Source organism: Liolophura sinensis, chromosome 8 (assembly GCF_032854445.1).
Source record: "Liolophura sinensis isolate JHLJ2023 chromosome 8, CUHK_Ljap_v2, whole genome shotgun sequence".
Classification (NCBI taxonomy): domain Eukaryota; kingdom Metazoa; phylum Mollusca; class Polyplacophora; order Chitonida; family Chitonidae; genus Liolophura; species Liolophura sinensis.
The window spans coordinates 16,786,608-16,807,550 of NC_088302.1; the positions used below are offsets into that span (position 1 = coordinate 16,786,608).

Here is a 20,943-nt window from a genome sequence, read left to right on the forward strand (position 1 = left end):
CTGGTTTGGGTAAAACTTTGCTATATATTGGTGGTGAAATAAAATGCATGGAATATCAGAACAAGTGCACCAAACAGTGAAGAGGCTGGATGGCCGTTTGAACGAAGACAACAAACTCCCTGCCATCCCACGTCTGTCTTGGCTTAGATGGACCATACAAGTCACACTAGGGGCGATAACTCATATCCACATTTCCCCACCCACCATGGGTACATACATCTTGGTATTAATGAAGAAAAAGAGAGAGAGAGAAAAAAAAAACAAAAAAAGAGGTTGCTAGCCTACAGCACCCGGTGTTCCCAGGCGGTCACCCATCCAAGTACTAACCGGGCTCGACGTTGCTTAACTTCGGTGTTCGGACGAGAACCGGTGTTTTCAACGTGATATGGCCGTAGGCTCTTGTTGGGGTAAAACTTTGCTATATATTGGTGGTGAAATAAAATGCATGGAATATCAGAACAAGTGCACCAAACAGTGAAGAGGCTGGATGGCCGTTTGAACGAAGACAACAAACTCCCTGCCATCCCACGTCTGTCTTGGCTTAGATGGACCATACAAGTCACACTAGGGGCGATAACTCATATCCACATTTCCCCACCCACCAGTGTACATAGCGTGTGGCTGCGTGTGTGTGTCCGCATTGGGAGCATCGTCCCAACCCCTGTTCCATGTCAACCACTATACTTGTACTTCATTTTCTTTGCACCTAAATTTTGTTGGCAAAATATCATTTTAGTATGAGAAAAAAACGAAAATCCACAGGCTGTGAGCGCACCCATTTAGATAGCGTCTACTGAAAAAACCACGATTAAATACGTTGGTTCTACGTTTTGGGCTACACGTTTATATGCAAATATCAAGAGCCCATCATGCGGCAAAGGTGCACGTCGGCCTTGTATAAAGCAAGACGGCATGGCCGCTACTCTCGTACTTGCTTCGGCAGTACATATACTAAAATTGGAACGATACAGAGAAGATTAGCATGGCCCCTGCGCAAGGATGACACGCAAATTCGTGAAGCGTTCCATATTTTTCTTTTCTTTTCTTTTCTTTTCTCTTCAGCCCCAGTCTCTCCCAGCGCTTGTAACAGACTTTTGTTCTCCCAGCGTTTTTAAAAGATCGTCTGGATGTCCTGGAGCAGAAAAACAAAAAAGCAAGAATTCGGATTCATATCGTTGGTTCAATTCAGTTTATCCTTATTTATCTGGGTACATACATCTTGGTATTAATGAAGAAAAAGAGAGAGAGAGAAAAAAAGAAAAAAAAAAAAAAAAAAAGAGGTTGCTAGCCTACAGCACCCGGTGTTCCCAGGCGGTCACCCATCCAAGTACTAACCGGGCTCGACGTTGCTTAACTTCGGTGTTCGGACGAGAACCGGTGTTTTCAACGTGATATGGCCGTAGGCACTGGTTTGGGTAAAACTTTGCTATATATTGGTGGTGAAATAAAATGCATGGAATATCAGAACAAGTGCACCAAACAGTGAAGAGGCTGGATGGCCGTTTGAACGAAGACAACAAACTCCCTGCCATCCCACGTCTGTCTTGGCTTAGATGGACCATACAAGTCACACTAGGGGCGATAACTCATATCCACATTTCCCCACCCACCATGGGTACATACATCTTGGTATTAATGAAGAAAAAGAGAGAGAGAGAAAAAAAAAACAAAAAAAGAGGTTGCTAGCCTACAGCACCCGGTGTTCCCAGGCGGTCACCCATCCAAGTACTAACCGGGCTCGACGTTGCTTAACTTCGGTGTTCGGACGAGAACCGGTGTTTTCAACGTGATATGGCCGTAGGCTCTTGTTGGGGTAAAACTTTGCTATATATTGGTGGTGAAATAAAATGCATGGAATATCAGAACAAGTGCACCAAACAGTGAAGAGGCTGGATGGCCGTTTGAACGAAGACAACAAACTCCCTGCCATCCCACGTCTGTCTTGGCTTAGATGGACCATACAAGTCACACTAGGGGCGATAACTCATATCCACATTTCCCCACCCACCATGGGTACATACATCTTGGTATTAATGAAGAAAAAGAGAGAGAGAGAAAAAAAAACAAAAAAAAAAAAAAAGAGGTTGCTAGCCTACAGCACCCGGTGTTCCCAGGCGGTCACCCATCCAAGTACTAACCGGGCTCGACGTTGCTTAACTTCGGTGTTCGGACGAGAACCGGTGTTTTCAACGTGATATGGCCGTAGGCTCTTGTTGGGGTAAAACTTTGCTATATATTGGTGGTGAAATAAAATGCATGGAATATCAGAACAAGTGCACCAAACAGTGAAGAGGCTGGATGGCCGTTTGAACGAAGACAACAAACACCCTGCCATCCCACGTCTGTCTTGGCTTAGATGGACCATACAAGTCACACTAGGGGCGATAACTCATATCCACATTTCCCCACCCACCAGTGTACATAGCGTGTGGCTGCGTGTGTGTGTCCGCATTGGGAGCATCGTCCCAACCCCTGTTCCATGTCAACCACTATACTTGTACTTCATTTTCTTTGCACCTAAATTTTGTTGGCAAAATATCATTTTAGTATGAGAAAAAAACGAAAATCCACAGGCTGTGAGCGCACCCATTTAGATAGCGTCTACTGAAAAAACCACGATTAAATACGTTGGTTCTACGTCTTGGGCTACACGTTTATATGCAAATATCAAGAGCCCATCATGCGGCAAAGGTGCACGTCGGCCTTGTATAAAGCAAGACGGCATGGCTGCTACTCTCGTACTTGCTTCGGCAGTACATATACTAAAATTGGAACGATACAGAGAAGATTAGCATGGCCCCTGCGCAAGGATGACACGCAAATTCGTGAAGCGTTCCATATTTTTCTTTTCTTTTCTTTTCTTTTCTTTTCTCTTCAGCCCCAGTCTCTCCCAGCGCTTGTAACAGACTTTTGTTCTCCCAGCGTTTTTAAAAGATCGTCTGGATGTCCTGGAGCAGAAAAACAAAAAAGCAAGAATTCGGATTCATATCGTTGGTTCAATTCAGTTTATCCTTATTTATCTGGGTACATACATCTTGGTATTAATGAAGAAAAAGAGAGAGAGAGAAAAAAAGAAAAAAAAAAAAAAAAAAAAGAGGTTGCTAGCCTACAGCACCCGGTGTTCCCAGGCGGTCACCCATCCAAGTACTAACCGGGCTCGACGTTGCTTAACTTCGGTGTTCGGACGAGAACCGGTGTTTTCAACGTGATATGGCCGTAGGCACTGGTTTGGGTAAAACTTTGCTATATATTGGTGGTGAAATAAAATGCATGGAATATCAGAACAAGTGCACCAAACAGTGAAGAGGCTGGATGGCCGTTTGAACGAAGACAACAAACTCCCTGCCATCCCACGTCTGTCTTGGCTTAGATGGACCATACAAGTCACACTAGGGGCGATAACTCATATCCACATTTCCCCACCCACCATGGGTACATACATCTTGGTATTAATGAAGAAAAAGAGAGAGAGAGAAAAAAAAATCAAAAAAAGAGGTTGCTAGCCTACAGCACCCGGTGTTCCCAGGCGGTCACCCATCCAAGTACTAACCGGGCTCGACGTTGCTTAACTTCGGTGTTCGGACGAGAACCGGTGTTTTCAACGTGATATGGCCGTAGGCTCTTGTTGGGGTAAAACTTTGCTATATATTGGTGGTGAAATAAAATGCATGGAATATCAGAACAAGTGCACCAAACAGTGAAGAGGCTGGATGGCCGTTTGAACGAAGACAACAAACTCCCTGCCATCCCACGTCTGTCTTGGCTTAGATGGACCATACAAGTCACACTAGGGGCGATAACTCATATCCACATTTCCCCACCCACCAGTGTACATAGCGTGTGGCTGCGTGTGTGTGTCCGCATTGGGAGCATCGTCCCAACCCCTGTTCCATGTCAACCACTATACTTGTACTTCATTTTCTTTGCACCTAAATTTTGTTGGCAAAATATCATTTTAGTATGAGAAAAAAACGAAAATCCACAGGCTGTGAGCGCACCCATTTAGATAGCGTCTACTGAAAAAACCACGATTAAATACGTTGGTTCTACGTCTTGGGCTACACGTTTATATGCAAATATCAAGAGCCCATCATGCGGCAAAGGTGCACGTCGGCCTTGTATAAAGCAAGACGGCATGGCCGCTACTCTCGTACTTGCTTCGGCAGTACATATACTAAAATTGGAACGATACAGAGAAGATTAGCATGGCCCCTGCGCAAGGATGACACGCAAATTCGTGAAGCGTTCCATATTTTTCTTTTCTTTTCTTTTCTTTTCTCTTCAGCCCCAGTCTCTCCCAGCGCTTGTAACAGACTTTTGTTCTCCCAGCGTTTTTAAAAGATCGTCTGGATGTCCTGGAGCAGAAAAACAAAAAAGCAAGAATTCGGATTCATATCGTTGGTTCAATTCAGTTTATCCTTATTTATCTGGGTACATACATCTTGGTATTAATGAAGAAAAAGAGAGAGAGAGAAAAAAGAAAAAAAAAAAAAAAAAAGAGGTTGCTAGCCTACAGCACCCGGTGTTCCCAGGCGGTCACCCATCCAAGTACTAACCGGGCTCGACGTTGCTTAACTTCGGTGTTCGGACGAGAACCGGTGTTTTCAACGTGATATGGCCGTAGGCACTGGTTTGGGTAAAACTTTGCTATATATTGGTGGTGAAATAAAATGCATGGAATATCAGAACAAGTGCACCAAACAGTGAAGAGGCTGGATGGCCGTTTGAACGAAGACAACAAACTCCCTGCCATCCCACGTCTGTCTTGGCTTAGATGGACCATACAAGTCACACTAGGGGCGATAACTCATATCCACATTTCCCCACCCACCATGGGTACATACATCTTGGTATTAATGAAGAAAAAGAGAGAGAGAGAAAAAAAAAACAAAAAAAGAGGTTGCTAGCCTACAGCACCCGGTGTTCCCAGGCGGTCACCCATCCAAGTACTAACCGGGCTCGACGTTGCTTAACTTCGGTGTTCGGACGAGAACCGGTGTTTTCAACGTGATATGGCCGTAGGCTCTTGTTGGGGTAAAACTTTGCTATATATTGGTGGTGAAATAAAATGCATGGAATATCAGAACAAGTGCACCAAACAGTGAAGAGGCTGGATGGCCGTTTGAACGAAGACAACAAACTCCCTGCCATCCCACGTCTGTCTTGGCTTAGATGGACCATACAAGTCACACTAGGGGCGATAACTCATATCCACATTTCCCCACCCACCAGTGTACATAGCGTGTGGCTGCGTGTGTGTGTCCGCATTGGGAGCATCGTCCCAACCCCTGTTCCATGTCAACCACTATACTTGTACTTCATTTTCTTTGCACCTAAATTTTGTTGGCAAAATATCATTTTAGTATGAGAAAAAAACGAAAATCCACAGGCTGTGAGCGCACCCATTTAGATAGCGTCTACTGAAAAAACCACGATTAAATACGTTGGTTCTACGTTTTGGGCTACACGTTTATATGCAAATATCAAGAGCCCATCATGCGGCAAAGGTGCACGTCGGCCTTGTATAAAGCAAGACGGCATGGCCGCTACTCTCGTACTTGCTTCGGCAGTACATATACTAAAATTGGAACGATACAGAGAAGATTAGCATGGCCCCTGCGCAAGGATGACACGCAAATTCGTGAAGCGTTCCATATTTTTCTTTTCTTTTCTTTTCTTTTCTCTTCAGCCCCAGTCTCTCCCAGCGCTTGTAACAGACTTTTGTTCTCCCAGCGTTTTTAAAAGATCGTCTGGATGTCCTGGAGCAGAAAAACAAAAAAGCAAGAATTCGGATTCATATCGTTGGTTCAATTCAGTTTATCCTTATTTATCTGGGTACATACATCTTGGTATTAATGAAGAAAAAGAGAGAGAGAGAAAAAAAGAAAAAAAAAAAAAAAAAAAGAGGTTGCTAGCCTACAGCACCCGGTGTTCCCAGGCGGTCACCCATCCAAGTACTAACCGGGCTCGACGTTGCTTAACTTCGGTGTTCGGACGAGAACCGGTGTTTTCAACGTGATATGGCCGTAGGCACTGGTTTGGGTAAAACTTTGCTATATATTGGTGGTGAAATAAAATGCATGGAATATCAGAACAAGTGCACCAAACAGTGAAGAGGCTGGATGGCCGTTTGAACGAAGACAACAAACTCCCTGCCATCCCACGTCTGTCTTGGCTTAGATGGACCATACAAGTCACACTAGGGGCGATAACTCATATCCACATTTCCCCACCCACCATGGGTACATCCATCTTGGTATTAATGAAGAAAAAGAGAGAGAGAGAAAAAAAAAACAAAAAAAGAGGTTGCTAGCCTACAGCACCCGGTGTTCCCAGGCGGTCACCCATCCAAGTACTAACCGGGCTCGACGTTGCTTAACTTCGGTGTTCGGACGAGAACCGGTGTTTTCAACGTGATATGGCCGTAGGCTCTTGTTGGGGTAAAACTTTGCTATATATTGGTGGTGAAATAAAATGCATGGAATATCAGAACAAGTGCACCAAACAGTGAAGAGGCTGGATGGCCGTTTGAACGAAGACAACAAACTCCCTGCCATCCCACGTCTGTCTTGGCTTAGATGGACCATACAAGTCACACTAGGGGCGATAACTCATATCCACATTTCCCCACCCACCAGTGTACATAGCGTGTGGCTGCGTGTGTGTGTCCGCATTGGGAGCATCGTCCCAACCCCTGTTCCATGTCAACCACTATACTTGTACTTCATTTTCTTTGCACCTAAATTTTGTTGGCAAAATATCATTTTAGTATGAGAAAAAAACGAAAATCCACAGGCTGTGAGCGCACCCATTTAGATAGCGTCTACTGAAAAAACCACGATTAAATACGTTGGTTCTACGTCTTGGGCTACACGTTTATATGCAAATATCAAGAGCCCATCATGCGGCAAAGGTGCACGTCGGCCTTGTATAAAGCAAGACGGCATGGCTGCTACTCTCGTACTTGCTTCGGCAGTACATATACTAAAATTGGAACGATACAGAGAAGATTAGCATGGCCCCTGCGCAAGGATGACACGCAAATTCGTGAAGCGTTCCATATTTTTCTTTTCTTTTCTTTTCTTTTCTCTTCAGCCCCAGTCTCTCCCAGCGCTTGTAACAGACTTTTGTTCTCCCAGCGTTTTTAAAAGATCGTCTGGATGTCCTGGAGCAGAAAAACAAAAAAGCAAGAATTCGGATTCATATCGTTGGTTCAATTCAGTTTATCCTTATTTATCTGGGTACATACATCTTGGTATTAATGAAGAAAAAGAGAGAGAGAGAAAAAAAGAAAAAAAAAAAAAAAAAAAAGAGGTTGCTAGCCTACAGCACCCGGTGTTCCCAGGCGGTCACCCATCCAAGTACTAACCGGGCTCGACGTTGCTTAACTTCGGTGTTCGGACGAGAACCGGTGTTTTCAACGTGATATGGCCGTAGGCACTGGTTTGGGTAAAACTTTGCTATATATTGGTGGTGAAATAAAATGCATGGAATATCAGAACAAGTGCACCAAACAGTGAAGAGGCTGGATGGCCGTTTGAACGAAGACAACAAACTCCCTGCCATCCCACGTCTGTCTTGGCTTAGATGGACCATACAAGTCACACTAGGGGCGATAACTCATATCCACATTTCCCCACCCACCATGGGTACATGCATCTTGGTATTAATGAAGAAAAAGAGAGAGAGAGAAAAAAAAACAAAAAAAGAGGTTGCTAGCCTACAGCACCCGGTGTTCCCAGGCGGTCACCCATCCAAGTACTAACCGGGCTCGACGTTGCTTAACTTCGGTGTTCGGACGAGAACCGGTGTTTTCAACGTGATATGGCCGTAGGCTCTTGTTGGGGTAAAACTTTGCTATATATTGGTGGTGAAATAAAATGCATGGAATATCAGAACAAGTGCACCAAACAGTGAAGAGGCTGGATGGCCGTTTGAACGAAGACAACAAACTCCCTGCCATCCCACGTCTGTCTTGGCTTAGATGGACCATACAAGTCACACTAGGGGCGATAACTCATATCCACATTTCCCCACCCACCAGTGTACATAGCGTGTGGCTGCGTGTGTGTGTCCGCATTGGGAGCATCGTCCCAACCCCTGTTCCATGTCAACCACTATACTTGTACTTCATTTTCTTTGCACCTAAATTTTGTTGGCAAAATATCATTTTAGTATGAGAAAAAAACGAAAATCCACAGGCTGTGAGCGCACCCATTTAGATAGCGTCTACTGAAAAAACCACGATTAAATACGTTGGTTCTACGTTTTGGGCTACACGTTTATATGCAAATATCAAGAGCCCATCATGCGGCAAAGGTGCACGTCGGCCTTGTATAAAGCAAGACGGCATGGCTGCTACTCTCGTACTTGCTTCGGCAGTACATATACTAAAATTGGCGATACAGAGAAGATTAGCATGGCCCCTGCGCAAGGATGACACGCAAATTCGTGAAGCGTTCCATATTTTTCTTTTCTTTTCTTTTCTTTTCTCTTCAGCCCCAGTCTCTCCCAGCGCTTGTAACAGACTTTTGTTCTCCCAGCGTTTTTAAAAGATCGTCTGGATGTCCTGGAGCAGAAAAACAAAAAAGCAAGAATTCGGATTCATATCGTTGGTTCAATTCAGTTTATCCTTATTTATCTGGGTACATACATCTTGGTATTAATGAAGAAAAAGAGAGAGAGAGAAAAAAAGAAAAAAAAAAAAAAAAAAAGAGGTTGCTAGCCTACAGCACCCGGTGTTCCCAGGCGGTCACCCATCCAAGTACTAACCGGGCTCGACGTTGCTTAACTTCGGTGTTCGGACGAGAACCGGTGTTTTCAACGTGATATGGCCGTAGGCACTGGTTTGGGTAAAACTTTGCTATATATTGGTGGTGAAATAAAATGCATGGAATATCAGAACAAGTGCACCAAACAGTGAAGAGGCTGGATGGCCGTTTGAACGAAGACAACAAACTCCCTGCCATCCCACGTCTGTCTTGGCTTAGATGGACCATACAAGTCACACTAGGGGCGATAACTCATATCCACATTTCCCCACCCACCATGGGTACATACATCTTGGTATTAATGAAGAAAAAGAGAGAGAGAGAAAAAAAAAACAAAAAAAGAGGTTGCTAGCCTACAGCACCCGGTGTTCCCAGGCGGTCACCCATCCAAGTACTAACCGGGCTCGACGTTGCTTAACTTCGGTGTTCGGACGAGAACCGGTGTTTTCAACGTGATATGGCCGTAGGCTCTTGTTGGGGTAAAACTTTGCTATATATTGGTGGTGAAATAAAATGCATGGAATATCAGAACAAGTGCACCAAACAGTGAAGAGGCTGGATGGCCGTTTGAACGAAGACAACAAACTCCCTGCCATCCCACGTCTGTCTTGGCTTAGATGGACCATACAAGTCACACTAGGGGCGATAACTCATATCCACATTTCCCCACCCACCAGTGTACATAGCGTGTGGCTGCGTGTGTGTGTCCGCATTGGGAGCATCGTCCCAACCCCTGTTCCATGTCAACCACTATACTTGTACTTCATTTTCTTTGCACCTAAATTTTGTTGGCAAAATATCATTTTAGTATGAGAAAAAAACGAAAATCCACAGGCTGTGAGCGCACCCATTTAGATAGCGTCTACTGAAAAAACCACGATTAAATACGTTGGTTCTACGTTTTGGGCTACACGTTTATATGCAAATATCAAGAGCCCATCATGCGGCAAAGGTGCACGTCGGCCTTGTATAAAGCAAGACGGCATGGCTGCTACTCTCGTACTTGCTTCGGCAGTACATATACTAAAATTGGAACGATACAGAGAAGATTAGCATGGCCCCTGCGCAAGGATGACACGCAAATTCGTGAAGCGTTCCATATTTTTCTTTTCTTTTCTTTTCTTTTCTCTTCAGCCCCAGTCTCTCCCAGCGCTTGTAACAGACTTTTGTTCTCCCAGCGTTTTTAAAAGATCGTCTGGATGTCCTGGAGCAGAAAAACAAAAAAGCAAGAATTCGGATTCATATCGTTGGTTCAATTCAGTTTATCCTTATTTATCTGGGTACATACATCTTCGTATTAATGAAGAAAAAGAGAGAGAGAGAAAAAAAGAAAAAAAAAAAAAAAAAAGAGGTTGCTAGCCTACAGCACCCGGTGTTCCCAGGCGGTCACCCATCCAAGTACTAACCGGGCTCGACGTTGCTTAACTTCGGTGTTCGGACGAGAACCGGTGTTTTCAACGTGATATGGCCGTAGGCACTGGTTTGGGTAAAACTTTGCTATATATTGGTGGTGAAATAAAATGCATGGAATATCAGAACAAGTGCACCAAACAGTGAAGAGGCTGGATGGCCGTTTGAACGAAGACAACAAACTCCCTGCCATCCCACGTCTGTCTTGGCTTAGATGGACCATACAAGTCACACTAGGGGCGATAACTCATATCCACATTTCCCCACCCACCATGGGTACATCCATCTTGGTATTAATGAAGAAAAAGAGAGAGAGAGAAAAAAAAAAACAAAAAAAGAGGTTGCTAGCCTACAGCACCCGGTGTTCCCAGGCGGTCACCCATCCAAGTACTAACCGGGCTCGACGTTGCTTAACTTCGGTGTTCGGACGAGAACCGGTGTTTTCAACGTGATATGGCCGTAGGCTCTTGTTGGGGTAAAACTTTGCTATATATTGGTGGTGAAATAAAATGCATGGAATATCAGAACAAGTGCACCAAACAGTGAAGAGGCTGGATGGCCGTTTGAACGAAGACAACAAACTCCCTGCCATCCCACGTCTGTCTTGGCTTAGATGGACCATACAAGTCACACTAGGGGCGATAACTCATATCCACATTTCCCCACCCACCAGTGTACATAGCGTGTGGCTGCGTGTGTGTGTCCGCATTGGGAGCATCGTCCCAACCCCTGTTCCATGTCAACCACTATACTTGTACTTCATTTTCTTTGCACCTAAATTTTTGTTGGCAAAATATCATTTTAGTATGAGAAAAAAACGAAAATCCACAGGCTGTGAGCGCACCCATTTAGATAGCGTCTACTGAAAAAACCACGATTAAATACGTTGGTTCTACGTTTTGGGCTACACGTTTATATGCAAATATCAAGAGCCCATCATGCGGCAAAGGTGCACGTCGGCCTTGTATAAAGCAAGACGGCATGGCCGCTACTCTCGTACTTGCTTCGGCAGTACATATACTAAAATTGGAACGATACAGAGAAGATTAGCATGGCCCCTGCGCAAGGATGACACGCAAATTCGTGAAGCGTTCCATATTTTTCTTTTCTTTTCTTTTCTTTTCTCTTCAGCCCCAGTCCTCTCCCAGCGCTTGTAACAGACTTTTGTTCTCCCAGCGTTTTTAAAAGATCGTCTGGATGTCCTGGAGCAGAAAAAACAAAAAAGCAAGAATTCGGATTCATATCGTTGGTTCAATTCAGTTTTATCCTTATTTATCTGGGTACATACATCTTGGTATTAATGAAGAAAAAGAGAGAGAGAGAAAAAAAGAAAAAAAAAAAAAAAAAAAGAGGTTGCTAGCCTACAGCACCCGGTGTTCCCAGGCGGTCACCCATCCAAGTACTAACCGGGCTCGACGTTGCTTAACTTCGGTGTTCGGACGAGAACCGGTGTTTTCAACGTGATATGGCCGTAGGCACTGTTTGGGTAAAACTTTGCTATATATTGGTGGTGAAATAAAATGCATGGAATATCAGAACAAGTGCACCAAACAGTGAAGAGGCTGGATGGCCGTTTGAACGAAGACAACAAACTCCCTGCCATCCCACGTCTGTCTTGGCTTAGATGGACCATACAAGTCACACTAGGGGCGAGAACTCATATCCACATTTCCCCACCCACCATGGGTACATGCATCTTGGTATTAATGAAGAAAAAGAGAGAGAGAGAAAAAAAAAACAAAAAAAGAGGTTGCTAGCCTACAGCACCCGGTGTTCCCAGGCGGTCACCCATCCAAGTACTAACCGGGCTCGACGTTGCTTAACTTCGGTGTTCGGACGAGAACCGGTGTTTTCAACGTGATATGGCCGTAGGCTCTTGTTGGGGTAAAACTTTGCTATATATTGGTGGTGAAATAAAATGCATGGAATATCAGAACAAGTGCACCAAACAGTGAAGAGGCTGGATGGCCGTTTGAACGAAGACAACAAACTCCCTGCCATCCCACGTCTGTCTTGGCTTAGATGGACCATACAAGTCACACTAGGGGCGATAACTCATATCCACATTTCCCCACCCACCAGTGTACATAGCGTGTGGCTGCGTGTGTGTGTCCGCATTGGGAGCATCGTCCCAACCCCTGTTCCATGTCAACCACTATACTTGTACTTCATTTTCTTTGCACCTAAATTTTGTTGGCAAAATATCATTTTAGTATGAGAAAAAAACGAAAATCCACAGGCTGTGAGCGCACCCATTTAGATAGCGTCTACTGAAAAAACCACGATTAAATACGTTGGTTCTACGTCTTGGGCTACACGTTTATATGCAAATATCAAGAGCCCATCATGCGGCAAAGGTGCACGTCGGCCTTGTATAAAGCAAGACGGCATGGCTGCTACTCTCGTACTTGCTTCGGCAGTACATATACTAAAATTGGAACGATACAGAGAAGATTAGCATGGCCCCTGCGCAAGGATCACACGCAAATTCGTGAAGCGTTCCATATTTTTCTTTTCTTTTCTTTTCTTTTCTCTTCAGCCCCAGTCTCTCCCAGCGCTTGTAACAGACTTTTGTTCTCCCAGCGTTTTTAAAAGATCGTCTGGATGTCCTGGAGCAGAAAAACAAAAAAGCAAGAATTCGGATTCATATCGTTGGTTCAATTCAGTTTATCCTTATTTATCTGGGTACATACATCTTGGTATTAATGAAGAAAAAGAGAGAGAGAGGAAAAAAGAAAAAAAAAAAAAAAAAAAGAGGTTGTTAGCCTACAGCACCCGGTGTTCCCAGGCGGTCACCCATCCAAGTACTAACCGGGCTCGACGTTGCTTAACTTCGGTGTTCGGACGAGAACCGGTGTTTTCAACGTGATATGGCCGTAGGCACTGGTTTGGGTAAAACTTTGCTATATATTGGTGGTGAAATAAAATGCATGGAATATCAGAACAAGTGCACCAAACAGTGAAGAGGCTGGATGGCCGTTTGAACGAAGACAACAAACTCCCTGCCATCCCACGTCTGTCTTGGCTTAGATGGACCATACAAGTCACACTAGGGGCGATAACTCATATCCACATTTCCCCACCCACCATGGGTACATACATCTTGGTATTAATGAAGAAAAAGAGAGAGAGAGAAAAAAAAAAACAAAAAAAGAGGTTGCTAGCCTACAGCACCCGGTGTTCCCAGGCGGTCACCCATCCAAGTACTAACCGGGCTCGACGTTGCTTAACTTCGGTGTTCGGACGAGAACCGGTGTTTTCAACGTGATATGGCCGTAGGCTCTTGTTGGGGTAAAACTTTGCTATATATTGGTGGTGAAATAAAATGCATGGAATATCAGAACAAGTGCACCAAACAGTGAAGAGGCTGGATGGCCGTTTGAACGAAGACAACAAACTCCCTGCCATCCCACGTCTGTCTTGGCTTAGATGGACCATACAAGTCACACTAGGGGCGATAACTCATATCCACATTTCCCCACCCACCAGTGTACATAGCGTGTGGCTGCGTGTGTGTGTCCGCATTGGGAGCATCGTCCCAACCCCTGTTCCATGTCAACCACTATACTTGTACTTCATTTTCTTTGCACCTAAATTTTGTTGGCAAAATATCATTTTAGTATGAGAAAAAAACGAAAATCCACAGGCTGTGAGCGCACCCATTTAGATAGCGTCTACTGAAAAAACCACGATTAAATACGTTGGTTCTACGTCTTGGGCTACACGTTTATATGCAAATATCAAGAGCCCATCATGCGGCAAAGGTGCACGTCGGCCTTGTATAAAGCAAGACGGCATGGCTGCTACTCTCGTACTTGCTTCGGCAGTACATATACTAAAATTGGAACGATACAGAGAAGATTAGCATGGCCCCTGCGCAAGGATCACACGCAAATTCGTGAAGCGTTCCATATTTTTCTTTTCTTTTCTTTTCTTTTCTCTTCAGCCCCAGTCTCTCCCAGCGCTTGTAACAGACTTTTGTTCTCCCAGCGTTTTTAAAAGATCGTCTGGATGTCCTGGAGCAGAAAAACAAAAAAGCAAGAATTCGGATTCATATCGTTGGTTCAATTCAGTTTATCCTTATTTATCTGGGTACATACATCTTGGTATTAATGAAGAAAAAGAGAGAGAGAGGAAAAAAGAAAAAAAAAAAAAAAAAAAGAGGTTGTTAGCCTACAGCACCCGGTGTTCCCAGGCGGTCACCCATCCAAGTACTAACCGGGCTCGACGTTGCTTAACTTCGGTGTTCGGACGAGAACCGGTGTTTTCAACGTGATATGGCCGTAGGCACTGGTTTGGGTAAAACTTTGCTATATATTGGTGGTGAAATAAAATGCATGGAATATCAGAACAAGTGCACCAAACAGTGAAGAGGCTGGATGGCCGTTTGAACGAAGACAACAAACTCCCTGCCATCCCACGTCTGTCTTGGCTTAGATGGACCATACAAGTCACACTAGGGGCGATAACTCATATCCACATTTCCCCACCCACCATGGGTACATACATCTTGGTATTAATGAAGAAAAAGAGAGAGAGAGAAAAAAAAAACAAAAAAAGAGGTTGCTAGCCTACAGCACCCGGTGTTCCCAGGCGGTCACCCATCCAAGTACTAACCGGGCTCGACGTTGCTTAACTTCGGTGTTCGGACGAGAACCGGTGTTTTCAACGTGATATGGCCGTAGGCTCTTGTTGGGGTAAAACTTTGCTATATATTGGTGGTGAAATAAAATGCATGGAATATCAGAACAAGTGCACCAAACAGTGAAGAGGCTGGATGGCCGTTTGAACGAAGACAACAAACTCCCTGCCATCCCACGTCTGTCTTGGCTTAGATGGACCATACAAGTCACACTAGGGGCGATAACTCATATCCACATTTCCCCACCCACCAGTGTACATAGCGTGTGGCTGCGTGTGTGTGTCCGCATTGGGAGCATCGTCCCAACCCCTGTTCCATGTCAACCACTATACTTGTACTTCATTTTCTTTGCACCTAAATTTTGTTGGCAAAATATCATTTTAGTATGAGAAAAAAACGAAAATCCACAGGCTGTGAGCGCACCCATTTAGATAGCGTCTACTGAAAAAACCACGATTAAATACGTTGGTTCTACGTCTTGGGCTACACGTTTATATGCAAATATCAAGAGCCCATCATGCGGCAAAGGTGCACGTCGGCCTTGTATAAAGCAAGACGGCATGGCTGCTACTCTCGTACTTGCTTCGGCAGTACATATACTAAAATTGGAACGATACAGAGAAGATTAGCATGGCCCCTGCGCAAGGATGACACGCAAATTCGTGAAGCGTTCCATATTTTTCTTTTCTTTTCTTTTCTTTTCTCTTCAGCCCCAGTCTCTCCCAGCGCTTGTAACAGACTTTTGTTCTCCCAGCGTTTTTAAAAGATCGTCTGGATGTCCTGGAGCAGAAAAACAAAAAAGCAAGAATTCGGATTCATATCGTTGGTTCAATTCAGTTTATCCTTATTTATCTGGGTACATACATCTTGGTATTAATGAAGAAAAAGAGAGAGAGAGAAAAAAAGAAAAAAAAAAAAAAAAAAAGAGGTTGTTAGCCTACAGCACCCGGTGTTCCCAGGCGGTCACCCATCCAAGTACTAACCGGGCTCGACGTTGCTTAACTTCGGTGTTCGGACGAGAACCGGTGTTTTCAACGTGATATGGCCGTAGGCACTGGTTTGGGTAAAACTTTGCTATATATTGGTGGTGAAATAAAATGCATGGAATATCAGAACAAGTGCACCAAACAGTGAAGAGGCTGGATGGCCGTTTGAACGAAGACAACAAACTCCCTGCCATCCCACGTCTGTCTTGGCTTAGATGGACCATACAAGTCACACTAGGGGCGATAACTCATATCCACATTTCCCCACCCACCAGTGTACATAGCGTGTGGCTGCGTGTGTGTGTCCGCATTGGGAGCATCGTCCCAACCCCTGTTCCATGTCAACCACTATACTTGTACTTCATTTTCTTTGCACCTAAATTTTGTTGGCAAAATATCATTTTAGTATGAGAAAAAAACGAAAATCCACAGGCTGTGAGCGCACCCATTTAGATAGCGTCTACTGAAAAAACCACGATTAAATACGTTGGTTCTACGTTTTGGGCTACACGTTTATATGCAAATATCAAGAGCCCATCATGCGGCAAAGGTGCACGTCGGCCTTGTATAAAGCAAGACGGCATGGCTGCTACTCTCGTACTTGCTTCGGCAGTACATATACTAAAATTGGAACGATACAGAGAAGATTAGCATGGCCCCTGCGCAAGGATGACACGCAAATTCGTGAAGCGTTCCATATTTTTCTTTTCTTTTCTTTTCTTTTCTCTTCAGCCCCAGTCTCTCCCAGCGCTTGTAACAGACTTTTGTTCTCCCAGCGTTTTTAAAAGATCGTCTGGATGTCCTGGAGCAGAAAAACAAAAAAGCAAGAATTCGGATTCATATCGTTGGTTCAATTCAGTTTATCCTTATTTATCTGGGTACATACATCTTGGTATTAATGAAGAAAAAGAGAGAGAGAGAAAAAAAGAAAAAAAAAAAAAAAAAAAGAGGTTGCTAGCCTACAGCACCCGGTGTTCCCAGGCGGTCACCCATCCAAGTACTAACCGGGCTCGACGTTGCTTAACTTCGGTGTTCGGACGAGAACCGGTGTTTTCAACGTGATATGGCCGTAGGCACTGGTTTGGGTAAAACTTTGCTATATATTGGTGGTGAAATAAAATGCATGGAATATCAGAACAAGTGCACCAAACAGTGAAGAGGCTGGATGGCCGTTTGAACGAAGACAACAAACTCCCTGCCATCCCACGTCTGTCTTGGCTTAGATGGACCATACAAGTCACACTAGGGGCGATAACTCATATCCACATTTCCCCACCCACCATGGGTACATGCATCTTGGTATTAATGAAGAAAAAGAGAGAGAGAGAAAAAAAAAAACAAAAAAAGAGGTTGCTAGCCTACAGCACCCGGTGTTCCCAGGCGGTCACCCATCCAAGTACTAACCGGGCTCGACGTTGCTTAACTTCGGTGTTCGGACGAGAACCGGTGTTTTCAACGTGATATGGCCGTAGGCTCTTGTTGGGGTAAAACTTTGCTATATATTGGTGGTGAAATAAAATGCATGGAATATCAGAACAAGTGCACCAAACAGTGAAGAGGCTGGATGGCCGTTTGAACGAAGACAACAAACTCCCTGCCATCCCACGTCTGTCTTGGCTTAGATGGACCATACAAGTCACACTAGGGGCGATAACTCATATCCACATTTCCCCACCCACCAGTGTACATAGCGTGTGGCTGCGTGTGTGTGTCCGCATTGGGAGCATCGTCCCAACCCCTGTTCCATGTCAACCACTATACTTGTACTTCATTTTCTTTGCACCTAAATTTTGTTGGCAAAATATCATTTTAGTATGAGAAAAAAACGAAAATCCACAGGCTGTGAGCGCACCCATTTAGATAGCGTCTACTGAAAAAACCACGATTAAATACGTTGGTTCTACGTCTTGGGCTACACGTTTATATGCAAATATCAAGAGCCCATCATGCGGCAAAGGTGCACGTCGGCCTTGTATAAAGCAAGACGGCATGGCTGCTACTCTCGTACTTGCTTCGGCAGTACATATACTAAAATTGGAACGATACAGAGAAGATTAGCATGGCCCCTGCGCAAGGATGACACGCAAATTCGTGAAGCGTTCCATATTTTTCTTTTCTTTTCTTTTCTTTTCTTTTCTCTTCAGCCCCAGTCTCTCCCAGCGCTTGTAACAGACTTTTGTTCTCCCAGCGTTTTTAAAAGATCGTCTGGATGTCCTGGAGCAGAAAAACAAAAAAGCAAGAATTCGGATTCATATCGTTGGTTCAATTCAGTTTATCCTTATTTATCTGGGTACATACATCTTGGTATTAATGAAGAAAAAGAGAGAGAGAGAAAAAAAGAAAAAAAAAAAAAAAAAAAAGAGGTTGCTAGCCTACAGCACCCGGTGTTCCCAGGCGGTCACCCATCCAAGTACTAACCGGGCTCGACGTTGCTTAACTTCGGTGTTCGGACGAGAACCGGTGTTTTCAACGTGATATGGCCGTAGGCACTGGTTTGGGTAAAACTTTGCTATATATTGGTGGTGAAATAAAATGCATGGAATATCAGAACAAGTGCACCAAACAGTGAAGAGGCTGGATGGCCGTTTGAACGAAGACAACAAACTCCCTGCCATCCCACGTCTGTCTTGGCTTAGATGGACCATACAAGTCACACTAGGGGCGATAACTCATATCCACATTTCCCCACCCACCAGTGTACATAGCGTGTGGCTGCGTGTGTGTGTCCGCATTGGGAGCATCGTCCCAACCCCTGTTCCATGTCAACCACTATACTTGTACTTCATTTTCTTTGCACCTAAATTTTGTTGGCAAAATATCATTTTAGTATGAGAAAAAAACGAAAATCCACAGGCTGTGAGCGCACCCATTTAGATAGCGTCTACTGAAAAAACCACGATTAAATACGTTGGTCCTACGTTTTGGGCTACACGTTTATATGCAAATATCAAGAGCCCATCATGCGGCAAAGGTGCACGTCGGCCTTGTATAAAGCAAGACGGCATGGCTGCTACTCTCGTACTTGCTTCGGCAGTACATATACTAAAATTGGAACGATACAGAGAAGATTAGCATGGCCCCTGCGCAAGGATGACACGCAAATTCGTGAAGCGTTCCATATTTTTCTTTTCTTTTCTTTTCTTTTCTCTTCAGCCCCAGTCTCTCCCAGCGCTTGTAACAGACTTTTGTTCTCCCAGCGTTTTTAAAAGATCGTCTGGATGTCCTGGAGCAGAAAAACAAAAAAGCAAGAATTCGGATTCATATCGTTGGTTCAATTCAGTTTATCCTTATTTATCTGGGTACATACATCTTGGTATTAATGAAGAAAAAGAGAGAGAGAGAAAAAAAGAAAAAAAAAAAAAAAAAAAGAGGTTGCTAGCCTACAGCACCCGGTGTTCCCAGGCGGTCACCCATCCAAGTACTAACCGGGCTCGACGTTGCTTAACTTCGGTGTTCGGACGAGAACCGGTGTTTTCAACGTGATATGGCCGTAGGCACTGGTTTGGGTAAAACTTTGCTATATATTGGTGGTGAAATAAAATGCATGGAATATCAGAACAAGTGCACCAAACAGTGAAGAGGCTGGATGGCCGTTTGAACGAAGACAACAAACTCCCTGCCATCCCACGTCTGTCTTGGCTTAGATGGACCATACAAGTCACACTAGGGGCGATAACTCATATCCACATTTCCCCACCCACCATGGGTACATGCATCTTGGTATTAATGAAGAAAAAGAGAGAGAGAGAAAAAAAAAACAAAAAAAGAGGTTGCTAGCCTACAGCACCCGGTGTTCCCAGGCGGTCACCCATCCAAGTACTAACCGGGCTCGACGTTGCTTAACTTCGGTGTTCGGACGAGAACCGGTGTTTTCAACGTGATATGGCCGTAGGCTCTTGTTGGGGTAAAACTTTGCTATATATTGGTGGTGAAATAAAATGCATGGAATATCAGAACAAGTGCACCAAACAGTGAAGAGGCTGGATGGCCGTTTGAACGAAGACAACAAACTCCCTGCCATCCCACGTCTGTCTTGGCTTAGATGGACCATACAAGTCACACTAGGGGCGATAACTCATATCCACATTTCCCCACCCACCAGTGTACATAGCGTGTGGCTGCGTGTGTGTGTCCGCATTGGGAGCATCGTCCCAACCCCTGTTCCATGTCAACCACTATACTTGTACTTCATTTTCTTTGCACCTAAATTTTGTTGGCAAAATATCATTTTAGTATGAGAAAAAAACGAAAATCCACAGGCTGTGAGCGCACCCATTTAGATAGCGTCTACTGAAAAAACCACGATTAAATACGTTGGTTCTACGTTTTGGGCTACACGTTTATATGCAAATATCAAGAGCCCATCATGCGGCAAAGGTGCACGTCGGCCTTGTATAAAGCAAGACGGCATGGCTGCTACTCTCGTACTTGCTTCGGCAGTACATATACTAAAATTGGAACGATACAGAGAAGATTAGCATGGCCCCTGCGCAAGGATGACACGCAAATTCGTGAAGCGTTCCATATTTTTCTTTTCTTTTCTTTTCTTTTCTCTTCAGCCCCAGTCTCTCCCAGCGCTTGTAACAGACTTTTGTTCTCCCAGCGTTTTTAAAAGATCGTCTGGATGTCCTGGAGCAGAAAAACAAAAAAGCAAGAATTCGGATTCATATCGTTGGTTCAATTCAGTTTATCCTTATTTATCTGGGTACATACATCTTGGTATTAATGAAGAAAAAGAGAGAGAGAGAAAAAAAGAAAAAAAAAAAAAAAAAAAGAGGTTGCTAGCCTACAGCACCCGGTGTTCCCAGGCGGTCACCCATCCAAGTACTAACCGGGCTCGACGTTGCTTAACTTCGGTGTTCGGACGAGAACCGGTGTTTTCAACGTGATATGGCCGTAGGCACTGGTTTGGGTAAAACTTTGCTATATATTGGTGGTGAAATAAAATGCATGGAATATCAGAACAAGTGCACCAAACAGTGAAGAGGCTGGATGGCCGTTTGAACGAAGACAACAAACTCCCTGCCATCCCACGTCTGTCTTGGCTTAGATGGACCATACAAGTCACACTAGGGGCGATAACTCATATCCACATTTCCCCACCCACCATGGGTACATGCATCTTGGTATTAAT

The 20,943-nt window shown here is 44.3% G+C and overlaps 44 non-coding genes across 44 annotated transcripts; 15 read left to right on the top strand and 29 right to left on the bottom strand.

The window, feature by feature from the left end:
- Positions 1-278: 278 nt before the first annotated feature.
- Positions 279-397, bottom strand: LOC135474184 (5S ribosomal RNA). Its single transcript, XR_010444676.1, has one exon. It is a non-coding gene; the product is annotated as a 5S ribosomal RNA (ribosomal RNA).
- Positions 398-927: 530 nt separating this feature from the next.
- On the top strand, positions 928-1,034 carry LOC135474434 (U6 spliceosomal RNA). The gene has a single exon (XR_010444915.1). It is a non-coding gene; the product is annotated as a U6 spliceosomal RNA (small nuclear RNA).
- Positions 1,035-1,286: 252 nt separating this feature from the next.
- LOC135474185 (5S ribosomal RNA) lies at positions 1,287-1,405 on the bottom strand. Its single transcript, XR_010444677.1, has one exon. It is a non-coding gene; the product is annotated as a 5S ribosomal RNA (ribosomal RNA).
- Positions 1,406-1,684: 279 nt separating this feature from the next.
- On the bottom strand, positions 1,685-1,803 carry LOC135474187 (5S ribosomal RNA). The gene has a single exon (XR_010444679.1). It is a non-coding gene; the product is annotated as a 5S ribosomal RNA (ribosomal RNA).
- Positions 1,804-2,089: 286 nt separating this feature from the next.
- Positions 2,090-2,208, bottom strand: LOC135474188 (5S ribosomal RNA). Its single transcript, XR_010444680.1, has one exon. It is a non-coding gene; the product is annotated as a 5S ribosomal RNA (ribosomal RNA).
- Positions 2,209-2,738: 530 nt separating this feature from the next.
- On the top strand, positions 2,739-2,845 carry LOC135474435 (U6 spliceosomal RNA). Its single transcript, XR_010444916.1, has one exon. It is a non-coding gene; the product is annotated as a U6 spliceosomal RNA (small nuclear RNA).
- Positions 2,846-3,103: 258 nt separating this feature from the next.
- LOC135474189 (5S ribosomal RNA) lies at positions 3,104-3,222 on the bottom strand. The gene has a single exon (XR_010444681.1). It is a non-coding gene; the product is annotated as a 5S ribosomal RNA (ribosomal RNA).
- A 279-nt stretch (positions 3,223-3,501) lies between these two features.
- Positions 3,502-3,620, bottom strand: LOC135474190 (5S ribosomal RNA). Its single transcript, XR_010444682.1, has one exon. It is a non-coding gene; the product is annotated as a 5S ribosomal RNA (ribosomal RNA).
- Positions 3,621-4,150: 530 nt separating this feature from the next.
- Positions 4,151-4,257, top strand: LOC135474436 (U6 spliceosomal RNA). The gene has a single exon (XR_010444917.1). It is a non-coding gene; the product is annotated as a U6 spliceosomal RNA (small nuclear RNA).
- Positions 4,258-4,507: 250 nt separating this feature from the next.
- On the bottom strand, positions 4,508-4,626 carry LOC135474191 (5S ribosomal RNA). Its single transcript, XR_010444683.1, has one exon. It is a non-coding gene; the product is annotated as a 5S ribosomal RNA (ribosomal RNA).
- Positions 4,627-4,905: 279 nt separating this feature from the next.
- On the bottom strand, positions 4,906-5,024 carry LOC135474192 (5S ribosomal RNA). Its single transcript, XR_010444684.1, has one exon. It is a non-coding gene; the product is annotated as a 5S ribosomal RNA (ribosomal RNA).
- Positions 5,025-5,554: 530 nt separating this feature from the next.
- LOC135474437 (U6 spliceosomal RNA) lies at positions 5,555-5,661 on the top strand. Its single transcript, XR_010444918.1, has one exon. It is a non-coding gene; the product is annotated as a U6 spliceosomal RNA (small nuclear RNA).
- A 252-nt stretch (positions 5,662-5,913) lies between these two features.
- On the bottom strand, positions 5,914-6,032 carry LOC135474193 (5S ribosomal RNA). Its single transcript, XR_010444685.1, has one exon. It is a non-coding gene; the product is annotated as a 5S ribosomal RNA (ribosomal RNA).
- Positions 6,033-6,311: 279 nt separating this feature from the next.
- On the bottom strand, positions 6,312-6,430 carry LOC135474194 (5S ribosomal RNA). Its single transcript, XR_010444686.1, has one exon. It is a non-coding gene; the product is annotated as a 5S ribosomal RNA (ribosomal RNA).
- A 530-nt stretch (positions 6,431-6,960) lies between these two features.
- LOC135474438 (U6 spliceosomal RNA) lies at positions 6,961-7,067 on the top strand. The gene has a single exon (XR_010444919.1). It is a non-coding gene; the product is annotated as a U6 spliceosomal RNA (small nuclear RNA).
- A 253-nt stretch (positions 7,068-7,320) lies between these two features.
- Positions 7,321-7,439, bottom strand: LOC135474195 (5S ribosomal RNA). Its single transcript, XR_010444687.1, has one exon. It is a non-coding gene; the product is annotated as a 5S ribosomal RNA (ribosomal RNA).
- A 278-nt stretch (positions 7,440-7,717) lies between these two features.
- On the bottom strand, positions 7,718-7,836 carry LOC135474196 (5S ribosomal RNA). Its single transcript, XR_010444688.1, has one exon. It is a non-coding gene; the product is annotated as a 5S ribosomal RNA (ribosomal RNA).
- A 530-nt stretch (positions 7,837-8,366) lies between these two features.
- On the top strand, positions 8,367-8,471 carry LOC135474496 (U6 spliceosomal RNA). Its single transcript, XR_010444973.1, has one exon. It is a non-coding gene; the product is annotated as a U6 spliceosomal RNA (small nuclear RNA).
- Positions 8,472-8,723: 252 nt separating this feature from the next.
- LOC135474198 (5S ribosomal RNA) lies at positions 8,724-8,842 on the bottom strand. Its single transcript, XR_010444690.1, has one exon. It is a non-coding gene; the product is annotated as a 5S ribosomal RNA (ribosomal RNA).
- A 279-nt stretch (positions 8,843-9,121) lies between these two features.
- On the bottom strand, positions 9,122-9,240 carry LOC135474199 (5S ribosomal RNA). Its single transcript, XR_010444691.1, has one exon. It is a non-coding gene; the product is annotated as a 5S ribosomal RNA (ribosomal RNA).
- A 530-nt stretch (positions 9,241-9,770) lies between these two features.
- On the top strand, positions 9,771-9,877 carry LOC135474439 (U6 spliceosomal RNA). Its single transcript, XR_010444920.1, has one exon. It is a non-coding gene; the product is annotated as a U6 spliceosomal RNA (small nuclear RNA).
- Positions 9,878-10,128: 251 nt separating this feature from the next.
- LOC135474200 (5S ribosomal RNA) lies at positions 10,129-10,247 on the bottom strand. Its single transcript, XR_010444692.1, has one exon. It is a non-coding gene; the product is annotated as a 5S ribosomal RNA (ribosomal RNA).
- Positions 10,248-10,527: 280 nt separating this feature from the next.
- Positions 10,528-10,646, bottom strand: LOC135474201 (5S ribosomal RNA). Its single transcript, XR_010444693.1, has one exon. It is a non-coding gene; the product is annotated as a 5S ribosomal RNA (ribosomal RNA).
- Positions 10,647-11,177: 531 nt separating this feature from the next.
- LOC135474440 (U6 spliceosomal RNA) lies at positions 11,178-11,284 on the top strand. The gene has a single exon (XR_010444921.1). It is a non-coding gene; the product is annotated as a U6 spliceosomal RNA (small nuclear RNA).
- Positions 11,285-11,539: 255 nt separating this feature from the next.
- LOC135474202 (5S ribosomal RNA) lies at positions 11,540-11,658 on the bottom strand. The gene has a single exon (XR_010444694.1). It is a non-coding gene; the product is annotated as a 5S ribosomal RNA (ribosomal RNA).
- Positions 11,659-11,936: 278 nt separating this feature from the next.
- On the bottom strand, positions 11,937-12,055 carry LOC135474203 (5S ribosomal RNA). Its single transcript, XR_010444695.1, has one exon. It is a non-coding gene; the product is annotated as a 5S ribosomal RNA (ribosomal RNA).
- A 530-nt stretch (positions 12,056-12,585) lies between these two features.
- Positions 12,586-12,692, top strand: LOC135474491 (U6 spliceosomal RNA). The gene has a single exon (XR_010444968.1). It is a non-coding gene; the product is annotated as a U6 spliceosomal RNA (small nuclear RNA).
- A 252-nt stretch (positions 12,693-12,944) lies between these two features.
- LOC135474204 (5S ribosomal RNA) lies at positions 12,945-13,063 on the bottom strand. The gene has a single exon (XR_010444696.1). It is a non-coding gene; the product is annotated as a 5S ribosomal RNA (ribosomal RNA).
- Positions 13,064-13,343: 280 nt separating this feature from the next.
- On the bottom strand, positions 13,344-13,462 carry LOC135474205 (5S ribosomal RNA). The gene has a single exon (XR_010444697.1). It is a non-coding gene; the product is annotated as a 5S ribosomal RNA (ribosomal RNA).
- A 530-nt stretch (positions 13,463-13,992) lies between these two features.
- On the top strand, positions 13,993-14,099 carry LOC135474492 (U6 spliceosomal RNA). The gene has a single exon (XR_010444969.1). It is a non-coding gene; the product is annotated as a U6 spliceosomal RNA (small nuclear RNA).
- A 252-nt stretch (positions 14,100-14,351) lies between these two features.
- LOC135474206 (5S ribosomal RNA) lies at positions 14,352-14,470 on the bottom strand. The gene has a single exon (XR_010444698.1). It is a non-coding gene; the product is annotated as a 5S ribosomal RNA (ribosomal RNA).
- A 279-nt stretch (positions 14,471-14,749) lies between these two features.
- Positions 14,750-14,868, bottom strand: LOC135474207 (5S ribosomal RNA). The gene has a single exon (XR_010444699.1). It is a non-coding gene; the product is annotated as a 5S ribosomal RNA (ribosomal RNA).
- A 530-nt stretch (positions 14,869-15,398) lies between these two features.
- LOC135474442 (U6 spliceosomal RNA) lies at positions 15,399-15,505 on the top strand. The gene has a single exon (XR_010444923.1). It is a non-coding gene; the product is annotated as a U6 spliceosomal RNA (small nuclear RNA).
- A 252-nt stretch (positions 15,506-15,757) lies between these two features.
- LOC135474209 (5S ribosomal RNA) lies at positions 15,758-15,876 on the bottom strand. The gene has a single exon (XR_010444701.1). It is a non-coding gene; the product is annotated as a 5S ribosomal RNA (ribosomal RNA).
- A 530-nt stretch (positions 15,877-16,406) lies between these two features.
- On the top strand, positions 16,407-16,513 carry LOC135474443 (U6 spliceosomal RNA). The gene has a single exon (XR_010444924.1). It is a non-coding gene; the product is annotated as a U6 spliceosomal RNA (small nuclear RNA).
- Positions 16,514-16,765: 252 nt separating this feature from the next.
- LOC135474210 (5S ribosomal RNA) lies at positions 16,766-16,884 on the bottom strand. The gene has a single exon (XR_010444702.1). It is a non-coding gene; the product is annotated as a 5S ribosomal RNA (ribosomal RNA).
- A 280-nt stretch (positions 16,885-17,164) lies between these two features.
- LOC135474211 (5S ribosomal RNA) lies at positions 17,165-17,283 on the bottom strand. The gene has a single exon (XR_010444703.1). It is a non-coding gene; the product is annotated as a 5S ribosomal RNA (ribosomal RNA).
- A 530-nt stretch (positions 17,284-17,813) lies between these two features.
- Positions 17,814-17,920, top strand: LOC135474444 (U6 spliceosomal RNA). Its single transcript, XR_010444925.1, has one exon. It is a non-coding gene; the product is annotated as a U6 spliceosomal RNA (small nuclear RNA).
- A 258-nt stretch (positions 17,921-18,178) lies between these two features.
- LOC135474212 (5S ribosomal RNA) lies at positions 18,179-18,297 on the bottom strand. Its single transcript, XR_010444704.1, has one exon. It is a non-coding gene; the product is annotated as a 5S ribosomal RNA (ribosomal RNA).
- A 530-nt stretch (positions 18,298-18,827) lies between these two features.
- Positions 18,828-18,934, top strand: LOC135474445 (U6 spliceosomal RNA). Its single transcript, XR_010444926.1, has one exon. It is a non-coding gene; the product is annotated as a U6 spliceosomal RNA (small nuclear RNA).
- Positions 18,935-19,186: 252 nt separating this feature from the next.
- On the bottom strand, positions 19,187-19,305 carry LOC135474213 (5S ribosomal RNA). Its single transcript, XR_010444705.1, has one exon. It is a non-coding gene; the product is annotated as a 5S ribosomal RNA (ribosomal RNA).
- A 279-nt stretch (positions 19,306-19,584) lies between these two features.
- LOC135474214 (5S ribosomal RNA) lies at positions 19,585-19,703 on the bottom strand. The gene has a single exon (XR_010444706.1). It is a non-coding gene; the product is annotated as a 5S ribosomal RNA (ribosomal RNA).
- Positions 19,704-20,233: 530 nt separating this feature from the next.
- On the top strand, positions 20,234-20,340 carry LOC135474446 (U6 spliceosomal RNA). The gene has a single exon (XR_010444927.1). It is a non-coding gene; the product is annotated as a U6 spliceosomal RNA (small nuclear RNA).
- Positions 20,341-20,592: 252 nt separating this feature from the next.
- LOC135474215 (5S ribosomal RNA) lies at positions 20,593-20,711 on the bottom strand. The gene has a single exon (XR_010444707.1). It is a non-coding gene; the product is annotated as a 5S ribosomal RNA (ribosomal RNA).
- Between the last annotated feature and the right edge of the window lie 232 nt (positions 20,712-20,943).